The sequence below is a fragment of the Rhinolophus sinicus genome, chromosome 16 (assembly GCF_057876585.1).
Source record: "Rhinolophus sinicus isolate RSI-liver-muscle chromosome 16, RSI-T2T, whole genome shotgun sequence".
Taxonomy (NCBI): Eukaryota; Metazoa; Chordata; class Mammalia; order Chiroptera; family Rhinolophidae; genus Rhinolophus; species Rhinolophus sinicus.
In genome coordinates, this window is record NC_142516.1 from 80,318,411 (window position 1) to 80,335,753 (window position 17,343).

General features: G+C 41.7%; 1 pseudogene; it reads left to right on the top strand.

Moving 5' to 3' along the window:
• Positions 1-888: 888 nt before the first annotated feature.
• On the top strand, positions 889-9,488 carry LOC148755058 (serine/threonine-protein kinase MARK2-like; annotated as a pseudogene).
• Positions 9,489-17,343: the final 7,855 nt, after the last annotated feature.

Consider the following 17,343-nt stretch of genomic DNA (forward strand, 5'->3'; position numbering starts at 1 on the left):
TTGAAAAGTGACCAGCACGCTCAGTGGCTGCATTACCTTTTGAATCACCCATGGGGCCGCTCTCTGGGACATGCTGCAAAGTCGGTTTGCAGCTAATGCGCTGGGCGCGGTTTTGCCAACTTCTTGAGAAACGCCCTGAGAATGTCTTTGGCCCTTTCCCCTGCAGATGGGATGGCTTCGGTGCTGGGGTGCCTGGTACAGACGGCTTGGCTCTTTATCCTCTCTGGCCCCGCCTTTTGGGCGGTGCCTGACTGCCTCAACCTTGGCTGTGCAATCCTGAATTCAGCTGGAATTGGGGGGTAAGAATGTTGACCTGGCTGGAGCATGTACGAGGCCTGTTCCTTCCAGGTCTCAGGGGAGGCTGCAGTCTCCTCCCATTTCTCTGATTGACTTTTCTTTGACTGAGTCCATGGGGGACCCCAGGCAACCACACTGGGGGACACTGTCTATGGCTTTGCAACCCATTGTCTTCCCCAGGACCTGGTGCTTGCACACACACACAGACACGCACACACAGTCACACCCACACACTCACACACACACACCACACAACATACCACCCATACACACTATACCATATGCACGGACACACCACCCATATACAATATAACACATATACACACACACAATACACGTCATATGCACATCAGAGTACACATCACACATGCACACTACCACATGTACACACACACCACACAGCACCCACATACCACATACACCACACTGTTGATGTAAGAAACATCTAAACCTGCACAGAATGTTTATAAGAGTTTAATTGAGCCAAAACTGAAGACATATGCTGGGGAGCAAGATTTAAAATGCTCAGATTAACAGTTTGAGTTTTTATTTATGAATTTGAAATAAAGGAGGGAGTGTGAAGAAGGCTACATGAAGGAGGTAAGAGCAAGGTGAGGATCAGATTACATGATAGTTAAGATTATGTGCCCTCTTGAGGATAGTTACACCCCTGAGGGGAATGGAACAGAGGATCTCTCTGGCACTTCAAAGGTGTGTTAGCCTAGATGCACAAGAACAATGGACGGGCTGCCTTAAAACCTTTCACTAAGGAAATTATAGTCCTGGGGCTGACTACCCACCACGACCTGCCCAGTTGGGAATCTGTGATTTATTACAGCACCCCGTTTTCATCCACAACACACATAGTCCATACACCACACCCCCACGCACATCATGCAGACATTACACCACACACACTGGCAAGTGACTGTTTCTCAAGAGGAGAAACACAAAACGCCTTGGAGGGGCAAGTGTCTCAGCGTTAGTGGGGTTACATTCCTGGTAACGGCACTGGGATACGCACTTGTAATATCTGACTTTTGTGAATGTTAGAGCTTGTTGGCATGAAGCAGAAAGATCACAGACCTAGGAATCTCACAGGTCTGGCTTTAAATTTTAGACTTGCCACTTAGTACCTGTATTACCTGATGAGAATTACTTAATGTTCCTAAACATTAGCATTCCCCTCTGTAAAACTGGAAACATAATTCCTACATCAGAAAGTTGGGACCTATCCTTATCGTCATCCCAACTGAATATATTGCAATATAATTGAGTTGTGACGCTAACCACACGAAGTTGGCATCAGACACCGCAGGTTTAGGGGTACAGTCCACAAGATTGCCCTTCAGAGCCAAGCACTGGGGGTCTCCAGGCCACCTACACATGAGACCAACGGGCCACCAATCCGTGAGGTTCCTACAATGCCCTCGGTGTGATCATTTGCTGGAACCATTCACAGAACCCAGGAAAGCAGTGCTTATGGTGACAGTTGTATTATAAAGATGTCCACAGGGTGAGGTCTTGGAGGAAACACAAAGCTTCTGTGCCCTCTTCCTGCAGACTCAGGGGGTGTCATCCTCCCGGCACATCATGGTCACCTCTCACCAAACTCCACTGAGCTTTGGTGTCTAGAGATTTTACTGGAGTTCCATTATGTAGGCATGATTCATTAGCTCGATGGCAATGGGATTGAACTAGTCTCCAGCTCTCTGCTCTCCCCAGAGGTGGGGCTGGGCCACGTCCTAATCCTCTAAACACCTGTCGGTCTTCCTGCTGACCAGCCCAGTTAGCACTAGGGAAGCTGTCCAGGGGTGCCACCTTGAGTTATCTCATTCGCGTAAGAAGACACTGCTCACGGAATTGCAGGTGTTTTTAGAAGCTCTGTACCAGGAACCAGGGACAAAATCCATATAAAGGAAGTTTATGTGATAATGAATGAAAACACACCTTTAGATGAGAAAAAGTAGACATGGAACTAACTAAAGCATTGAGTTGAAAGATTAAATTTTATGATTATACTGTTAGCACTGTTGTCCCTCCTTTTTTTTTTCCTTCCTGCTCTTCAGAACTCTGTCAAGATTTCAGCCATTTAAGAGACCCAGCACATGTAGCAGGTCATGGAATCAGGTCGTAACTCAGCATGAAAAGTCATCTGTTGTAACGTACGTTTGTATTTAATTAATGAAGTATAGGACAACTTTCTGAACAAAGACAGTTTTAGCCACTCTTCATAAATAAAATTTCCATAACAAGAAGAACAGAGAGAAAGCTGGGTGACCTGCCTAGGACAGTGGGAGGAGGCGGAATGACAATGGAAGTAAGCGCAGAAGCAGTCGTTACAGGCAGAATGAACACAGGTGCTAAAACTGAGATGTGCAGAGTAAAAAGCTGTGATCTTCACACTCTACACTGCTGTTTCAGATCTGCATCCCAGGATGAACTCTTCTCAGATTCCACTAGGTTTTCATATGACCAGTGGCCTTGAACGTGGGCACAAATGCTTTGAGAGAGCCCTATTGTGGGACGATTATACTGGAACCATTGGGAGCCACAGATCACTTCCCAGTGATGGGATGCCCTAAGAGGTCAGAAGGAATGACGCAGACAAACATTCATGTTATGCTCAGTGAAAAAAACCAGGTTACAGAATTAAAATAACATAATCCTAATTCTCATCCTTACACACACGCAGGTGGGCACAAAAAATACTGGGGAAACATATCAAAATGTTAATATTAAAATTTCTGAATCATGGCACTACCATTTGTTTTTCATTCTCTTACTTATTTTCTTCAAAATGTTTACATTGCTTATGTATTGGTTTTTTAAAATAGTTTATTTTCATCTCTAAATACCACATAAGTGTGCAAAAGTAATTTGATATCAAAGTGAACTTTCGTTTTTCCTTGTGTTTTTTTTTTTTTTTTTTAATTTTATTGGGGACTATAGGGGGACAGTGCATTTCTCCATGGCCCATCAGCTCCAAGTAGTTGTCCTTCAATCTAGTTGTGGAGGGTGCAGCTCAGCTCTAAGTCCAGTCGCTGTTTTCAATCTTTAGGTGCAGGGGGCGCGGCCCACCATCCCATCGATTGAACCAGCAACCTTGTTGTTGAGAGCTCGGCTCTAGCCAGCTGAACCATTTGGCCATCCCTCCGAAGCTCAGTGGCAGCTCGTGGTCTTTGATCTAGTTGTGGAGGGCACAGCTCACTGGCCCATGTGGGAATCGAACTGGCAACCCTGTTGTTGAGACCTCACACTCTAACCAACTCAGGCGTCCGGCCACCCATGTATTAGTTTTATCATAACAAGAATATTTAAAGACAACACTGCATTTTGGTGTATAGATTGCCCTGTGATTATTTTCATGTGTTTTCCTGTGTGTCTGAATGATAATCTGTCTCCTCAAGCGGACGGAAGCTCTTGGAGCAGAGGCACAAAGCCTCCTATCTCATGTGCCTGGTTGCCTTTTGGTTAGGTTCTCAGTGTCCATCAGTTTCTGGGTGGACACATTTGCTGCCCAGTCTGCTTTCTCTGAGCAACTGAAAAAAATAGAATCTGAGAGACCAAAAGTTGGGAGTGATGTGTAACGTCAGTGAAAATATTGATTGCCAAATTTTATCTTAGAAGTCTATACAATCTTCTCTAACCCCCTTTCCCAATAAAGCCCATAAGATTTTAGACGACCATTCATTCCTGAGAGACCCCTGCTAGCTCTGGACGTGGCAGATCACTTTCCTTGAAGTGAGGCTGATGAGTCCAGCAAAGTAGCTGGGAGCAGACCGCCTTTGCGGTGGGTACCAGGTCATTTTCAGAAGTAGAGGATTGGGGGGTACTATTGAACAATGAATAATTTTATAATGGAATGCTGCAGAGCAAAATCAAGTATGGATTCAAAAAACATCATGTTGGAGCTTTTAGAAAACTATGGTGAGCAAAACAGATAGGTCTTCATTTCATGGAACTCACCCCGTTGATGTAGAGAAAAATCCTCTCAACAAATATATAACTTAGTGGTATTTTCTCCAATTCCATGATGCCTCATTGTTGATAGGTGCTGGCTACAGAAATAGACAACTTCAAGCTTAAAGTCACCTCATTTCCTATCTTGCTGCATCGCTCATTCACTCCCTCATTCATTTACTCATACAGACAAAATTCAGACACATCTGCAGGCACCTTCTGTATAACCGTTAGGCATGGGGGCTGGATAGGAAGTAGCATGTTTGTGCTGACATCTCTCACGAAAATCATCACCCACTAGACATCAGGCTTCTGATCAGCGACGCATATTACGTGGGTTCCAGAGTTTTTCCAGTCCTATTAGTCCTCAACTTAAAATGGCTAAATTACTTTTTCTTTTGCAATCTGTTAAATAAAAACTGGAACGTAGTTTACAACACATGCATTTTGAATGTACCAAATTTTAGTATGTAGGACTCTTTCCATCTCCAAATAACTGAGAAATGAGGAAATAAGATTTCCTTCTGTATATTAAACTTTAAATCAAAGTAACGAAGATCCCCATTTTCTGACCAATGGGGACTGACCTTGATGGCCACAGCTGGCCTTCTCTAGGTAATGCCCCTGCAGTTGTCATGAGTTAAGTGCTGACAATAGAAATTGCACCATACAGTACCAATTAAAGAATTCAGGAAAGTTAAAAAAACTTAAGAGGCCCAGAAGTGAAAATACATGTATTATTAGGTGAATAAAATATTTCCTAGAGATATTGTTTAGAAATACACTTCTTTGGTGAGCTCCAGTAGCTTTCTCTGCCTTGGTAACATTTAAAAAGAAATGGACACTGGCAGAAGGTCTTACATCATTTTTCCTGCCGAGGTGCATTCAAAGACAGGCATGTTTTAGTAAGTGTCCTTGCTTGCAATAATTGCTTCTCTGGCATTGCAGTATAATGCTGCCATTTCCTTTAATTTAAGTTGTATATGTTTCGGTATCTGAACACTCAAGCTATTGTGATAAGAGACAGAAAAAGAAATTACTTTGGCCAGTTTCCTGAGATGCTAGAATAGATGCTGTCAATTACAGCCGCAGGTTAGGAGAAATCTTTTGAAAGGGCAGGGGGATCAGTCCCTGAAACCTTATCTGTTTTATTGCAACATGATGGAATATGAACACCATCACATATTGTGTTTTCATCCACTGATTGACTAGGTCTTTGGTCCTAAGTGATAATGACAAATACAAATACTCAATGACTTACCAACAAGAGAAATAGAGATTTCTTGTCGGGCATCTAACAGAAAGCCCAAAATGCAATTTGAAACTGGAAAAAGGAATCCAAGCAAAATATAAATTCCCCATCGTGCTCACGGGCCCAGCAATCATGGCTTTACATCTCCATTAAAAGGTACCCCTTTCTCTGTACAAGATGAGCAGCTGGCTCACCTACCAAGGCCCTGACGTCACTGAGCTTGTGCTTTATCCTCATGTGTGGCCTCAGGGATTTCCCTATTTTCGCAACTATAATTTGTCTAGGAATTATTTGGTGTTTCAATAGGAGATTTACTCCACTGGTATGCTGTGTGCCTAAACAACAAGGTGATTTTCTTTAAAAAGTCAAGTAATGGGTCAGCTCAGCAAACAGATCACTTGGGGCTGATGTCTGATCCGCATTTATTTAAATTTTGCACGATCAAAAAGGGACATTTCTTTCATTGCTAACTATCTTTCAAGTCCTTAAATTCTATATTAGGTGATGTTCTAGGCTCTGGAATTTTGATGGCAAAAAAGACAGATAATCTTCTTTCTCTCATGGTATGTATGTTGGTGGAGAACCACAATAAATGAATTAACAAAAAGAAATATGGAGGCAGGGAGGGAGAGCACTAGAGAGAGGGAGGGAGGCAGAAGCAGGAGAAGGTGAAGGCTGAGAAGGAAGAGAGGAAGGAAGGAATAAAAGAAAAGAGGGGAGGAGGGAGGAAGAGGAGGAAAGAAGGAAGGAAGGGAGGAAGGAAGGAAGGAAGGAAGGAAGGAAGGAAGGAAGGAAGGAAGGAAGGAAAGAAGGAAGGAGCAATAAGACTCTGAAGGAAACAAACAAGAAGTAGAATATATGTATGTAAACCACGACATTTACATACATCACAACTCTAGTTCAGAGGAACATGCAAATTAGAGCCATATGATTTTAAAGGTCAGAGACCTTTGATAAACCAGTAGTTCTAAGTTATTTCACTGGTGGGCCGTGGCCATGTTGGTCTCTTCAGTGTTGCTAAAATAATATAACATGGAAACAAGACCCCCCACAATAGTAAGGACACCGAGTTGTCATTATACCTCCCTTCTTGAACAGTCATAATTTATATTACCATATGAAAGATTCTGGAAAGTCCTGCAATACCTATTCTATTAAGAATTCCCTAAATTATTTGGATATGGAAACTTGTTTCCTGTCCCACTTATTAACCTCCCACCTGATTTGTTGTTCTAATGGTCATCCCATGGGCAGGATGGCTAGTGGAAGAGGCATCATTAAACAGAAAGCTCAGCCTTACTAGAGAGTGGCCAAAGACAATGAAAAAGCAGTGTCCACATCCTAGGAATTTATTTATGTATTTGTTTGTTTGTTTGTTTTTCACGTTTAACAAGGTTCCATTTATTTAAAAACAAACCAAACAAACAAACAAAAAACCTGAAGTTATCGAAAATGAATACACACCTGAAAGTATTTTCTGAGAGAACTACTCAGCTAAGCTACGGTATTAATAAGTGCAAGGTGGTTTTATAGAACAATTGCTTGTAGATACCTTTTAAATGAACATTTTACATAAAAAGTTACTTTATTATACATCCAAGTAATGCTTCTCAAAGGGCAGCACCATTTCTTGGCTGAGGGAGTAGAAACAAATCATCTTAGGGGCTTTTCAAAATGCAGCACTATGCACACTTGGAAAAAATTCTCATACACGTCTTTTTTTTTTTTTTTTTAAAGCATCCTACAGACTTTAAATTCTAATAAATAAATATGAGTCTTTAATATCTCACATAAACAAACATTTCTTTGGGGCCCCCTTTTCTTCAGAGTAAAGGAGTCTTGAAACCCCAAACTGAGAAAACCACTGTAGTTTATCCTTAGCCACATATGGTCAGTTTCTGGCCCTGACCTCATAAAGCACCAGTGTGAGGGAACTACCCAAAGCTGCTATATAAGGCCCTGGCTGGGCTGAGCTTTCTGTCCCTTATAGCCCAGGAAGCTGATTTGTGGTGACCTGTTGGACTTGGACCTTTTAGCTTGTTTTCCCCTTCTTTCCTCCCATTTTGTTTTGTCACTTCACTTGTTTTCTTTGTCTCATTTTGTTTCTACTTATTATTTTTTTGTTTTTCTTTAAATGTTTTAGTATTTTTAATGTTGTTAGTACAGTTAGTGCATTTAGTCAATGTGGTTAGCATAGTTATTGTTTATTAGCACAGTTAGTAATATTGATAGTATATATAGTCTGCGTAGTTAGTATAGTTATTATTGTCTGTTAGCACAGTAATATTGTCGATACAGTTAGTCAGCGTAGTTAGTACAGTTATAATTATTGGCATAGTAATATTGTTGATAGTATATTTAGTGTAGTTAGCATAGTTATTATTATTAGCATAGTTAACAATATTATCGATACAGTGTAGTTAGTACAGTTATTGTTTGTTCACACAGTTGGAGAGCATCGTTAGTATCGTCAGTGAGCGTAGTTAGCGGGTCACCACGTCATGTGACTTTACAGACATCCGTATTGACCAGGAGCCCCCCAGTGCCCATTAGGAGCTCCAGGGAAGCCTCACAGAGGGCAGCTTTGCCAAGGTAGTGTTGGGCAAGCACATTCTCACGAAGACGATGGTGGCTGTGAAAATCATCGACCAACGGGTCTCCGAGGAAACGCACAGATCTCTCCTGCACAAAGTCCGCTGCATGGCAGACTTGCACCATCCGAACATCGTCCAACTATTCCACGTGATCAGCTCGGCAGAATCCCTCTTCCTAGTCATGGAGCTGGTGCCCGGAGAGGACATGCTGAGCTACCTTCTGGCCACGGCCGCATGTCGGAGGCCACGGCCCCCCGCGTCTTCCGGCAATGGTGTCAGCGGTTCACTACTGCCACGAGAGGGCGTTGCTCACAGGGACCTGAAGCCAGAAAACGTGGTTAGACGCTCAGATGAACGCTAAACTTGCAGACTTCGGACTTGGCGCATCCTCCAATGCACATCAACTCAGCCCGTTTTGTGGCAGTCTCCTTCATGCAGCCCCAGAACTGTTCCTGGACGAATCGTATGATGGTCGTGCCACGGATATCTGGAGCCTGGGAGTGCTGCTGTAAGAGATGCTTACAAATGCCGTGCCTTTCAAGGCAGAGGACTCGGAAGGGGTGAAGGATAAGGTAGTCAGAGGGCAGTATGTGGTACCATCTTATCTATCCATTGATGTGGAAAGCTTCCTCAAAAAACTGGTAACCCTCATCCCTGAGCAGAGAGAAAATCTTGAGGCCACCATGCCAGATCTTGGCTAAACATGGGCCAAGAGGAAGAACTGAAACCTTACGTTGAGCCACCCGGTGATGTCATAGATCCCGGGATAATAGAACAGATGGTGAATCTGGGCATTCATTGGGAAGATATCAAGGACACATTGTCAAACAAAACATACAATAACAACATCATGGCCACGTACCGCATGTTACACATACAAAAACCAAAACCCCAGTATCACACCATCAAGGTAAAGCCCTTCCATCCTCCTGAGTTCCAGAGCCGCAGTCCTCCCCAGCCCAGAAGGTTCAATGAGAGTGGTCCGGTTTCCAGCAGGCAGAGCAGCAGCCTATGGACCATGCGCCAGGGCAGAAGCCCCAAGAGTCTGCCGGTCCTAGAGCCATCCTGGAGCACAGCACCACCGTTTCTGAGTTCAGGACCACCACCTCCCCACCGAGCACGGGACCCAAGACCGCCACTTCCGAGGCCATCCGAGGGTCCAGGAACGCAACTTCCGACCCCTCCACTGCTGACAGCTGGGGCTCCAGGACTGCCACTTCAGAGGCCAGCCAGGGCTCCAGGACCATCACTCCCAAGCACTGCTGGGGCTCCCAGACCTCACCTCTGGGGAGCAGCTAGAGCTCCAGGACCACCACTCCCGAACCCTCCACTCCCAAGCACAGACCAGGCTCCAGGAACACCACTCCCAAGCACAGACAGGGCTCCAGGAACACCACTCCCAAGCACAGACCAGGCTCCAGGAACACCACTCCTGAACTCAGCCCTGGTCCCAGCACCACCATCTTTAGCCCAGCCTCCCAATGTCACACTAGGGACTCTTTCTCCATCCACAGCATCACCAGCAACAGTGGAAACCCAGAAAACATCAAGCAGGGCCGGCAGCGGGTGGCTAGGAGGTGCTTGAACTTTTTGAAAAAGCTCTGCTTTCTTCCACCCAAGAAGGAGTACTGCAGATGCACTCAGGTAAAGCCCCTTTAGAAATTGGACAGCAAAGGCAGGGCTAGAACAAGACTTTCAATAAATGTCTTGCTTCAGAAAGATGTATTAGGTACTCTTGTTTTGCATCCTCCAGTTTGAGGAGCGCGTAGTGATGTAATACTTGGCCTTACTTGGAACAACTCTGCACTTTTGCGTGTTGTAACTTCTTGGTCTTCTGTTCCCTTGGCTTTGAACCCTCAGCTCCCTTGTCCATTTCTCCTTTATGTCAGGATGGTGTTGCTTGCTCACATATCACACATACTGCCTTCTTCCTGTGGATGCTCAATTTTCCATCCTAGGAATTTATAATAAGAGTATGGGTCAGTTTAGTTCACTAGTACCCTTTCTATGCCAGTCCTGGGGACTGAGAGATGAGTAAGATACAATTTTTGCCTTCAAGAAGATACAATATAGAAGGGAAGGTATTCACAAGAAAATTAAAATGTGTAACTTTGCTTGCTACAGAAGAGAGAAAGGCACAGGATACCAGAGAAGCACGCAGCTTACTTGGTTAAGCCTGGATGAGACCGAAGAGATATCATTGAGGACTTCCTAAGGAGAAGGTGACAGGAATTGCCCGTATAACGTTACCTAGAGAATAATTCATTGTAGTACACGATTAAGAACTGCATCATGTGGTTTAGATACTATATCCTGTAGGAATTCAGGAAGTGGTCATAGGCTCCTGGTGGGTATGAGTTTCCATTAAGATAGTGGAACATGAGTGGGATCCTGAACAATATAAGGCCAATAATTATTTATAATTATCTATAATTATTAATATTATTAGCTATTATTAACTGATTTTGGGGGACCTTCTCTGTATCACACACTTAGCCAAACACTTTTTAAAATTAAAGTTTATTGGGGTGACAATTGTTAGTAAAGTTACATAGATTTCAGGTGTACAATTCTGTATTACATTATGTATAAATCCCATTGTGTGTTCACCACCCAGAGTCAGTTCTCCTTCCATCACCATATATTTGATCCCCCTTACCCTCATCTCCCACCCCCACCCCCTTTACCCTCTGATAACCACTAAACTATTGTCTGTGTCTATGAGTTTTTGTTTCTCATTTGTTTGTCTTGTTCTTTTGTTGTCTTTGGTTTATATACCACATATCAGTGAAATCATATGGTCTTCTGCTTTTTCTGTCTGACTTATTTTGCTTAGCATTATAATCTCAAGATCCATACCTGTTGTCACAAATGGTCCCATTTCATCTTTTCTTACTGCCGAATAGTATTCCATTGTGTATATATTCCACAACTTCTTTACCCATTCATCTATCGAAGGACATTTTGCTTATTTCCATGTCTTGGGCACCATAAACAAAGCTGCAGTGAACATTAGAGCACACGTGTCTTTATCTCTAAATGTTTTCAGATTTTTTGGGTAGAAGAGGATTGCTGGGTCATACGGTAATTCTATTTTTAATTTTTTGAGGAAACTCCACACTGCCTTCCATAACGGCTGCACCAGTCTGCATTCCCACCAATAGTGTATGAGGCTTCCTTTTTCTCCACAGCCTCTCCAACACTTATTACTATTTCTCTTGTTGATGATAGCCATTCTGACTGGGGTGAGGTGATATCTCATTATTTGCATTTCTCTGATGATTAGTGATGTTGAGCTTTTTTTTTTTCATGTCTATTTGCCATTTGTATGTCCTCTTTGGAGAAATGTCTCTTCAGGTCCTCTGCCCATTTTTCAATTGGGTTATTTGTTTTTCTGTTGTTGAGTTGCATGAATTCCTTGTATATTTTGGATATTAGCCCCTTGGAGGCAGTGTTTGCAAAAATCTTCTCCCATTCAGTTGGTTGCCTCTTTATTTTGTCGATGGTTTCTTTTGCTATGCAGAAGCTTTTAAGTTTCATATAGTCCCATTCATTTATTTTAGCTTTTACTTCCCTTGCCTCAGGAGTCAAATTCATAATATGCTCTTTGAACCCAAGGTCCATAAATGTAGTACCTACGTTTATTTCTATGCAGTTTATTGTTTCAGGTCTTATGCTTAAGTCTTTGATCCATTTTGAATTGATTTTGGTACATGGTGACAGATAGCAGTCCAGTTTCATTCTTTTGGACGTGGCTTTCCAATTCTCCCAGCACCATTTATTGAAGAGGCTGTTATTTCTCCATTGTATGTTTTTTGCTTCTTTGTCAAAAATTATCTGTCCATATTTACGTGGTTTTATTTCTGGGTTTTGAATTCTATTCCATTGGTCTGTGTGTCTATTTTTCTGCCAATACCATGCTGTTTTGATTATTGTTGCCCTGTAGTACAAGCTCAAGTTGGGGAGTGTGATACCTCCATTATTGTTCTTTTTTCCTAGGATTGCTTTGGCTATTCATGGTCTTTTGTGGTTCTATACAAATCTGATGATTTTTTGTTCTATTTCTTTAAAAAATGCCATTGGGATTTTGATGGGGATTGCATTAAATCTGTATATTGCTTTGGGTAATATGGCCATTTTAACTATGTTGATTCTTCCAATCCATGAGCACGGAATGTCTTTCCATTTCTTTGCGGCTTCTTCAATTTCTTTTAAACGTGTCTTATAGTTTTCAGCATATAGGTCTTTCAAATTCTTGGTTAAGTTTATTCCTAGCTGTTTTATTCTTTTTGTTGCAGTTGCAAAAGAATTGATTTTTTATTTCTTTTTCTGAGATTTCTTTGTTAGTATACAGAAATGCAATGGACTTTTGTACGTTGATTTTGATGCTGGCAACTTTACTGTATTCATTTATTGTTTCTTATAGCTTTTTGGTGGAGTCTTTAGGGTTTTCTATATATAGCATCATGTCATCTGCAAAGAGTGACAATTTAACTCCTTCATTCCCAGTTTGGATGCCTTTTATTTCTTTGTCTTGCCTGATTGCTCTGGCGAGGACTTCCAACACTATGTTGAAAAGCAGAAGTGAGAGGGGACAGCCCTGTTGTGTTCCTGAATGTAGAGCAAAGGGCTTCAGTTTTTCACCATTAATTATGAGATTAGCTGAGGGCTTGTCATATATGGCCTTTATTATGCTAAGGTATTTTTCCTTCTATACCTATTTGATTAAGTGTTTTAATCATAAATTGATGTTGTATCTTGTCAAACACTTTTTCTGCATCAATTGATATAATCGTATGATTTTTGTCCTTTATTTTGTTTATGTGATGTATCACATTGATGGATTTGCATATGTTGAACCATCCTTGTGCCCCTCGGATGACCCCCACTTGGTTGTGATGAATAATCTTTTTAATGCACTGTTGTATTCGATTAGCTAGAATTTTGTTTAGGATTTTTGCATCTGTAGTCATCAGAGATATTAGTCTGTAGTTTTCTTTTTTTGTGCTGTCCTTACCAGGTTTTGGTATCAGGGAAATGTTGGCCTCATAAAATAAGTTAGGGAGTATTTTCTCGTCTTCAATTTGTGGAAGAGTTTGAGCAGGATTGGTATTAGATCCTCTTTGAAGGTTTGGTAGAATTCACTAGTGAAGCCATCTGGCCCTGGATTTTTGCTTTTCGGAAGGTTTCTGATGACTGATTCAATTTCCGTACTGGTGATCGGTCTATTTAGATTTTCCAATTTTTTGTGATTCTGTGTAAGAAGCTATATGTTTCTAAGAACTTGTCCATTTCTTCTAGGTTATTGAATTTGGTGGCATATAGTCCTTCATAGTATTCTTGGATGATCCTTTGTAATTCTGTGGCATCTGTGGTAACGTCCCCTCTTTCATTTCTGATTTTGTTCATTAGTGTCCTTTCTCTTTTTTCTTAGTGAGTCTAGCCAAGAGTTTGTTAATTTTATCAATCTTTTCAGAGAACCAGCTCTTTGTCACATTAATTTTTTCTATTGTCTTTTTGTTATCTATTTCATTTAGTTCTGCTCTGATTTTTATCATTCGCTTTCTTTTGCTGACCTTAGGTTTCATTTGTTCTTCTTTATCTAGTTCTTTAAGGGGCAATGTGAGCTTATGTATCGGGGATTTATCTTGTTTCATGAGATAGGCCTATAATGATACAAATTTCACTCTTAAAACTGTTTTCACTGCATCCCCCATATTTTGGTAGGATGTATTTTCATTGTCATTTGTTTCCATGTATCTTTTGATCTCTTCTCTTATTTCTTCTTTGACATGTTCGTTTTTTAAAAGTATGTTGTTTAATCTCCACATATTTGTGGTTTTTCCTGCTTTTTTTTTGTAGTTAATGTCCAATTTCAAAGCCTTGAGATCAGAGAATATGCTTGGTATGATTTCAGTCTTCTTAAATTTACTGAGGCTAGTTTTATGTCCCAATATATGGTCTATCCTTGAGAATGTTCCATGTACACTAGAAAAAATGTAGAGTCTGATGTTTTAGGATGAAGTGCTCTATAAATGTCAGTTATGTCCATTTCATCTAATGTGTCATTTAGGGCTGCCATTTTGTTATTTATTTTCTGTTTGGATGATCTATCCATAGCTGTCAATGATGTATTTAAGTCCCCTAGTATAATTGTGTTTTGGTCAATTTCTGCCTTTAGTTCTGTTAGTAGTTGCTTGGTATATTTCGGTGCTCCCTGATTGGGGGCATAAATATTGATGATTGTTATGTCTTCTTGTTGTATAGTCCCCTTTACCATTATGAAATGCCCATCTTTGTCTCTTGTTACCTTTTTCACCCTGAAGTCTGTTTCATCTGATATCATTATGGCTACATCGATTTTCTCGGGGTACCATTTGCTTGGAGTGTCAATTTCCACCCTTTCACTTTGAGTCTGTGCATGTCCTTGTAGCTGAGATGTGTCTCTTGGAGACAGCATATGGTTGGGTTTAGTTTTTTGATCCAATCTGCTACTCTGTGCCTTTTTATTGGTGAGTTCAGTCCATTTACATTTAGGGTGATTATTGACATGTGAGGATTTCCTGTCATTCTCTCTCGTTTTCTGGTAAGACTGTGTCTCCATTGTTTCTTTGCCTTTTTGTTGTTGTCTATTATTTCTGTGTGGTGGCATTCTATGATTTTTCTCTCTGTTTCTTCTTTTATTACAGTGTATATTTCAATTCTGGATTTTTTTTTTTTTTTGAGTGGTTACCATTAAGATTATGTAAAACAAAGTTTCATATTTAGGGTATTCCGTTTTCTTCAGCATGCTCACTTTCTCTATTGCTATATTTCGGTTCAGGCCTTTACCCTCCCCCCTTGTATGTTTTGATTGTCACAAATTATCTCTATTTATGCTGGTTGAATAGCCTCCTTCAGCATTTCTTGTAGTGCAGGTCGTGTGTCAGAAAATTCCCTCAGCATCTGTATGTCTGGAAAGGTCTTTATTCCTCCTTCATATCTAGAGGATATATTTGCTGGATATATTACATTGGCTCATAATTTCTCTCTTTCAATAGTTTGAATATTTGATTCCACTCCCCCCTGGCTTGTAGAGTTTCTGCTGAAAAATCTGATGATAATATAATGGGCTTTCCTTTGTAAGTTACCGTCTTCTTTTCCCTGGCTGCCTTGAGGATTCTTTCTTTGTCATTGTTTTTTGAAAGCTTCAATACAATGTGTCTTGGAGAAGGCCTGTTGGGGTTGAGGTAATTAGGTGTTCTATTTGCTTCTTGGATTTGAGGATCCAATTCTTCCCACAAGTTTGGGAAGTTCTCTGTTCCCTTCTTTCTTCTCCTTCTGGTATGCCCATTATTCTAATATTGCTCTTTCTGATGGAGTCAGAAAGTTCTTGTAGTGTTTTTTCATTTCTTTTAAGTCTCAAGTCTCTTTTGTCTTCCATCTGTATACTTTCCAGATTTATATCTTCGATGTCACTGAATCTTTCCTCCACCTTGTCAACTCTATTACTTAATCTGGCTATTTCATTCTTCATTTCTTTTACTGAGTTCTTAATCTCCAGAAAGTCTGCTTGGTTCTTTTTTGAAATTTCAATCTCTTTGGTAAAATGTTCAAATTTTGTTCTTTGATTGTGTTTCTGAGTTCATTAAATTACCTGTCTCTGTTTTCTTGCATCTCATTGAGATTTTAAGAACTGCAATCTTGAACTCTCTGTCTTTTAAGTTCACATATTTCCATGGCTTAAAGTTCATTTTCTGGAGACTTTTCATTTTGTTCCTGAGCTGTCTTGTTACCTTGGTTATTTACGGCAATTAATGATTTATTATTTCTCTTCCTACACATCTACAGGGGTGGGTTCTGCAACAGGTTGTTGATAGAAAGAGATCTTTCTTTTGTTTTCCAGTAGGTATTTGTAGAATGTTTTATTTTCTCTCCAACTGCAGCTTTTTATTCTCTCTCACACTGTAGTGTTATATTTTCTCTGCACTCTTCTGGCTTCTCACACAATGCGGCGGTGGGGGGGAATTCCCTGGAAGGTGGGCTTCTCCTCTGTGAACAGTTTGCCTGGGTCATAGGGCACAACCTCCGTGTGGGTATGTGGAGAGCTTCTGAAGTTCCAAAGCTCTTCCTGCACCAGATTCAGAGCCCATGTGTTTCAGCAGTTCTGTTTACTCCTGCAGGGATCCGCCCAGATAGGTGGGGCCAGGGGCGGGGTGAGTTGTGAGAGGTGGCCCATAGCAATGGCAGCAACCACCGCCACAGCTGGTCCTTCTTCCATAGCTCCCTCCCTTTGCTGGAACTAGTTGGGCTGAGAATCTGTGTCTGTGGTCCACTGTTCTCAGAACAGCAAATATTCTGTTCTTTTGATCTGACACTGCTACTGTTCCGCTTCTAGCACTGGGCAGGTGGGGGTGGGGCGAACTCTGGGAGGGGAGGGACGGCTGGGGGGGCTCGTCTCATTGCCTAAGGCTTCCATTCTCTGCTGGGCAGTGAGGGTTAAACCACCGTTTTCAGCCTTCTTACCTCAATCTTTTCTCTGAGGTCTCTGCCGTGAGCGTTGGGTTCCCCCGTGTTATATGCTGCCCCTTCAGCCCTGTGGGCCATAAGCGGAGCCCTAGCAGTCCGAGTTCTTCCCTCTCCCGCAGCTGCGATAGTTCTGGGTTGCAGCGAGCTCGGAGCATTGAGCTAGGTATATGTCGTGCTCCTATGCAGCCCTGTCTCACTTCTCCCATTCCTTCTCCCCACTCGCACAATTTGCCCACCTTTAGATGATTTCAGTAGTATGCCTCTTAATCTTGCCTGTCTGCTGTGCAGGGAGTCCTTTGTGGAGTTACAGTTGTTCAATTTTTTGTAAATTCCAGGGGCGATTTCAAGAGGCTCACCTCATGCCGCCCTTTTCATGATGTCATTCTGTCCTAATTTTTACCAATCATATTGGATTAGCACCTACTGTAATGACCTAATCTTAACTAATTACATCTGCTATGACCTATCTCCAAATAGTGTCATGCTCTGAGGTGCTGGGGGTTAGGAACCTTCAACAGATGAATTTTTGGAGGGACAGAATTCAACTTGAGCTGAGGAGTTTACGTGCTGGAAGAAAAGAGAAACACCCATGTTCGAGACAGCAGACCTAGCAGAGGGCTGAGAGAGCAGAGATGCTGAAAAGATGGGATTAAGTGAATATCAGCATATGGAACTCTGGACCTCAGCTCCCTTTCTTCACTCTGCTTTCACAGAGAGAGCAGCTAGGCC